Source organism: Macaca nemestrina, chromosome 13, assembly GCF_043159975.1.
Source record: "Macaca nemestrina isolate mMacNem1 chromosome 13, mMacNem.hap1, whole genome shotgun sequence".
Classification (NCBI taxonomy): Eukaryota; Metazoa; Chordata; class Mammalia; order Primates; family Cercopithecidae; genus Macaca; species Macaca nemestrina.
In genome coordinates, this window is record NC_092137.1 from 113978697 (window position 1) to 113984696 (window position 6000).

The following is a 6000-nucleotide window of genomic DNA, read 5'->3' on the forward strand; positions in this document are numbered from 1 at the left end:
CATCAGGTATTCAGTTCCAACATGAGTTTTGGAAGGATACCAGCATTCAGACCATAGTACCTGGCTCTTGCTCACCTCTTCAGTCTGCTCTCTTGTCTCACTCTAGTCTTTGGCTTTACATTCCTGCAACTCTGTCTTCTGGTTCAACTGTGTGTGCTCCCTGTGGTTCTCTGTGCCTGTGCCTTTTTCTGTGCTGACCTTTCTCCCTGGAATAGACTATCCATATCCTTCTGGACAATCCATTCTTTAACAGCCAGCTCAGGGTAGGTAACCTTGCCCTCCACCCAGCTGGGCTCCTTGCCTCTCCTTTCTGCCCGTGTGTCTGTCTGTCAGACTGGACTGTGAGCTCTTTGCAGGCAAGGTCTGGATTTTAGTCACTTATGTACACCCATAATTTCCTGTTTGCTGGTAGATAACAGGTGCTCAATAAACAATGATAGATCCAAACAGAAGGAAGAATGGTGATTAATTGACTATTTTGAGTCTAATTTCATTTCTTTTTGGAAGGCTGAGATGGAATAAAATGGTCAAAATGCCATGACCAGAAGGGAGGCAGGAAGGCAAAGGCTCGGGAAGATCTGTAGATACAATCTCTTCCTGTATAACTGAGTTCAGTCTAGCTGATTAAAATCCTCTTATGGTGGAATCTGCTTTTTATAGAATGGATTAGCAACAAGGATTTGCTGTGAAGATAGATTTTTCCAGAGAAACAAATTTGAGCAATTTAAGAATTTAAATGGAAAAAAAAAATCCTGCCCAAGAAGCAAATTGACCAATATCCTCCCCCCATCTCTTATTAATAAAAGAGTTTACACAGACACTCTTTATGAAATCATGTGAGAGATTCACAAGGATCATTAAGTCTCGGCTAGTCATTCACTTTCACTTTGTAAAATTGGCTATACCCTCAAAATGGTATCACATAGAAACGGACTTTCTGGGGCTCTTATCTATGAATGGGTTCTAGCTGCACAGTGATGCCATTCATTTTATTTGGCCCATTTATTGCAAGTACATTCTAAATTTGGCCTTAATTATTTTTCCTTTCACAAAAATATTTTGTGGGATCTTTTTGAACCCTGACTACTTCCTTCTTGCCCCTTAAAACAGAAGCCAGGAGCATTATTTTTGTTCTCTTCTAATTAAAATAATTGCTTGGCTCCTTTTAACTAGATTCATGCAGTTATTAGCCTAATACATGGATGGGTGCCACGGAGTGCTTGAGAAACAAAATGAAAAGTGATCATGTAGCTTCACATGAAAAAGATTCTGTGGTGCCAAGGAGCATTATTTCCTTTCAGCCGGTATTTTATAAGGGCTTTCGTAAACCTGGCCCCCATACCCTCACTAAAAGACTATTAAGTGAAAGAATAGTTCTATTTTCTTTATTAAGGTATACAACTAGCTCAGTACAATTTGAAGAGGGGCACTTGATATGCTGAGCATGGCATAAAGACCTTGGGTCTGGTTTTAATCTCTGCCCTGGCTTTGTCTTTCAGAATCACTGCAGTTGAAGGAAAAATGCTCCGTGTCCCCTCTGCTGGTTGGTATTTATCAAAGGACGATGGAGGAAGAGAGACAAAGTGCCTGGATGTGTGTGTTAATCAAGAGTTGTCAGGACCCTGCCTCTAAAAGAAAGTGCTAAAATGATGCTTTTGACAAGACTTTTCTCAAAGTGGATGCAGTCTAAGGGTTGGAAAACAAGTCCCAATCAGGCTAGGTGCGACTTGTCGCCTGCTTTCGTAAATAAAGTTTTATTGGCTCACAGACACACCCATTTGTTTTGTATTATCTATGGCTGCTTTCGCTCCACAACATGGAGTAGTTGTGAAAGAGACCATATGGCCGACAAAGCCTAAGATATTTACTCTCTGGCTCTTGACAGGAAAAGTTTGCCAATTCCTGATGTTCTCCATCCAGTTCATTACCAATACCTTCTCCATAATGAGAAATAAATTTGTAGGTATTTTTACGTAGTACTTATTTGAAGAAATGCTCAGGGCCTTTGGCTGTGAGTTAATTTTATGAGTATTCGGAGCAGGTATATGGAAGACAGGCAGCAAGAATGATTTAAGGTAAGAAGTCATGATTAGAGATAAGATTCTGCCATTATTGTCTCAGGGGTAAATCACTGATTATGGCCACCTTTTTCTCTGCCTGCTCTCTGGAGAAGAAGGTGTACACATATCTGGGATTTCTAGCTTGGAGCACACCTTTATTAACTACATCAAGGCATTATGGTCAACATTGTGGACTTCTGCTTCCAGGACAAAAGATGAACATCCTTTCCCACCATTTGGTGGTTGGGCGGATCAAGTGAGAGAATGTGAATCCATGTGTTTTCTAAATCATATAGGTACTGTATTTGTGGTATAGATGCTATCTATAAAACTTTAGAATAAATTATCATCCCTATTTGGCATGCGAGGAAATGTGATTTAGGTAGCATGCCCGAGATCATATCGTAAGCCAGTAGAACAGCTGGCAGTTACTTCTCCTGGCTTTAAGTCACTGCTCTTTCCGGTATACCATAATGCTTCTTTACATCATGTCTTTTTCTATAGTTTTGGAAATGTTCAGTCTTTTAGTTCACTGGTTCACTCATTCATCTGCTATTTAACATCATTTAGGAGCCTTGTATGAGCTAGAAAAAGAGCTGAAATTTTCCAGGGAGTGATGACTGTATAAAGATGAGTTGTAACGCTTCAGTTGTTTTGCTCTTAGACTCCTGTGGCTGGAATCCTCCAGAAGTCCATAGATTCTTCTTCTGGTTTTTTCTGTGCTGTCCAAGGAGTTGGCTTTTATTTGTGCCATGAAGAAAGAGAAAGTAGATGAACTTGGAGAGGGAGAGTAATCCTATTGTTCTAAAAATGTTGCCTGACACCTTGTTTTACATTGTGTGCATCTGCATGTCTCTTGAGTGCACATACCATGAGAGGAGAGAGAAAGAGAGATACTGAAATGTTGATAGCACATTGTTCCAGCAACTAAAATATGAAAATGATCCAGGCTTGGGAAATGTGAAAGCTAAGATTTTGTACATAAAGTCCAAGTGAATCCATATCAAAGAAATTTCAGATGTGAATTACCCAGCTAAGCAACATATATTAAACAAGAGTGCGGCAGATATAGGCTTATTTTATCATACCGTTCAATACAGTTCTTCATTCAGATTATATTTATTCAATGATGTGTCTTGTAATTTTTGAGATGAGATGATAACCTGCTGGAGGAAGCAGCTTCGGCCAAAATATTGGATTTGCCTTGTCATAGTAAGAGAAGTACTTAAAGGTTTCTGATTTTGATATTTGCCCTTTTAGTGGGGTAAGTTTGCCAATATTTTCCTTATATTCAATGTTACTAGATACTTGTTGTATGAGTTTGTTCTTACACTGCTATTGAAGAGATACTCCAGACTTGGTAATTTATAAAGAAAAGAGGTTTAATTGACTCACAGTTCTGTGTGGTTGGGGAGACCTCAGGAAACTCACAATCATGGTGGAAGATGAAGCATGTATGTCCCTCTTCACATGGTGGCAGGAGAGACAAGTGCTGAGCAAAGGGGGAAAAGCCCCTTAAAAACCATCAGATCTCATGAGAACTCACTCACTATCATGAAAACAGCATGAGGGTAACTGCACCCATGATTCAGTTGCCTCCCACCATGTGTCCCCCCCATGATACATGGGGATTATGGGAACTACAATGGGCTATGGTGGGGACATAAACTGTATCACTTGTTCTTATCAGATTTATTGGTGAACCTAAAAGTCATATGATTCTCTAAAACAAAGGTGCCAATGAAGTTGCCTAATGAAAAAAACAACCTTCCAGAATCTTCCATTATACAGTTGTCACCTACAAAGACCTCTGAGTGGTCCTGTAGAAAGTTCTGCCTTACTCTCCTTGTTTCCCCCACAAAAGGCAGTCTCAGCTTTGCTGACTGAATATGGAGGTGATAGTATCAAGTCTGTGATTCATCCATAAAGTATGCCACCTCTCAGATATTCCTAGGACCCAGGACACTGCTGTTTTAAGAAACATAATTTGTTTCATCATGCAAAAGGCATATCCTTAGCAGGACTTAGTGCTGCTACAGATAAGACATTTTGTCTGTAAGGAAGTCATCAACATTAATTTATTTAACTTTCTTCTAACAGAGTGAATTTTCTTCCATTTGCTGTGGAGCACACTTCTTTCTAATTCTATTCACTTAGCAGGTATTCTACTGAAAAAATTGTCACCACATTGGCAACGTTTTGTAGAGGGGAAATAGATTTTTCAACAGAGTGTAAGATTCCACTGCAATGGAATGTGTGTAAGTCTGTTTTTAATGATTGCGCAATACTGTGGAAGAAAGTTAAACCTCTTTGAAAACTGTACTGTGTTACTACTATTACTATGACTATGACTATCATTACTGTGTGCACTGTTCTTAATGGCTTAAGTCTATTACACTGAGTTTCCCAGAAAGTAGAGCTTGAGGAAAATCTCATGTGCTGCCTCTTTCGTGGAGAGTTCCATCCCAGAGTAGTAGGAGTTCGGAAGAAAGGGTAGTGTGGCTGAAATGCAAGGAGCAAATACAATGGTGTGTTATTGATGTATTTGATGACATGTAGCTGTCATCAAATGACATGTAGCTGACTGCTCCATCACCTGGGGCTGTGGTAAGCTAAACATTGGCCCCTAAAGAAATATCCACATCCTAATCCCTGGATCCTGTGAATGTTACCTTATATGGCAAAGACTTTGCAGATGCCATTTAGGATCTCGAGATGCAAGATTACCCTGGGTTTTCTGGGTGATTGCTACAGCCCAACACAAATGTCCTTGCAAGGAGGATGCAAAGGCAGGTTTGATACACAGAAGAGGAGAGGGCAGTGTGATCAAGGAGACAGAGATCTGAGTGATGTGGTCATAAGCCAAGCCACAGTCACCAGAGGCCAGAGTAGGCAAGGAAGGAATTCTCCCCTAGGGCCTCTGGAGGGAGCACACCCCCCGCCAATGCCTTGCTGTGAGCCCAGTGATACTGATTTCACACTTCTAGCCTCCAGAACTATAAGATAATACATTTATATTGTTTTTAACCACCAAGTTAGTGGTAATTTGTTACAGCAGCTACAGGAAACTAATACAGGGACCATCCTCCCAGAGCATAAGTGACTAAATCTCAGGACAGACTGATTGGGTGGAGGGAGAGTGACGAAGGGAAAAGAATTTGTTTGCCAGCTTCAGCCTCTGATTGATTGGTAAGTGGCTTTTGCCATGGGTTATTAATCTTCCTTTATTTCCTCCTCTTACCTCTGGACTGAGCATGGTTGTGCACTGAGTTTTGCTGGGATATCTCATGCTTCAGGGGCAACAGAGAAGCCCCAGGGTGGGAGGAGAGAAGCCAGGCAAGGTACCCAAGGAGAGGCTCTGCGGGATCATGTGCTCTACAGTCTATTGTAAGGCAGCTGCGGTGAACAACTGGTCAATGGCCCTGGGCAATGTGGCAGAGTTGGCACCTGAGAGATAGCTGGCAGGGGGGTCTGAGACAATGGTCTTCTTAGTTGGCACCACAACTCCACAAGGCAGGGGAATATGATGTCTTCAACAGGCTTTCATCTTAAAGTCTTGAATCCTGCTAGCTTGCGGATCCTGCTGCCCCTCAGGGCTGCACTTTCGACTCCCACTGGAGGAAAAACTTGTCTTCTTGTAGCTCTATGATTGACTCTAGTTTTCCTTCCTTCTTTCTTTTTTTTTTTTGAAACAGAGTCTTGCTGTCACCCAGGCTGGAGTGCAGTGATGTGATCTCGGCTCACTGCAACCTCTGCTTCCTGGGCTGAAGTGATTCTCCTGCCTCAGTCCCTAGTAGCTGGGATTACAGGTGCACACCACCATGCCCAACTAATTTTTGTATTTTTAGTAGAGATGGAGTTTCACCATATTTGCCAGGCTGGTCTTGAACTCCTGACCTCAAGTGATCCACCCACCTTGGCCTCCCATAGTGCTGGGATT

At 41.6% G+C, this 6000-nt stretch overlaps 1 long non-coding RNA gene across 5 annotated transcripts in view; it reads left to right on the forward strand.

Moving 5' to 3' along the window:
- The window catches only part of LOC105490152 (uncharacterized), a 46235-nt gene extending 44466 nt beyond the window's left edge, over positions 1 to 1769 (forward strand). For all 5 annotated transcript variants that reach the window (XR_011612063.1, XR_011612066.1, XR_011612064.1 and 2 more), the window contains one exon: positions 1500 to 1769. This is a non-coding gene — a long non-coding RNA (uncharacterized lncRNA). The remainder of the gene's footprint in view (positions 1 to 1499) is intronic.
- The last annotated feature ends 4231 nt before the right edge of the window (positions 1770 to 6000 follow it).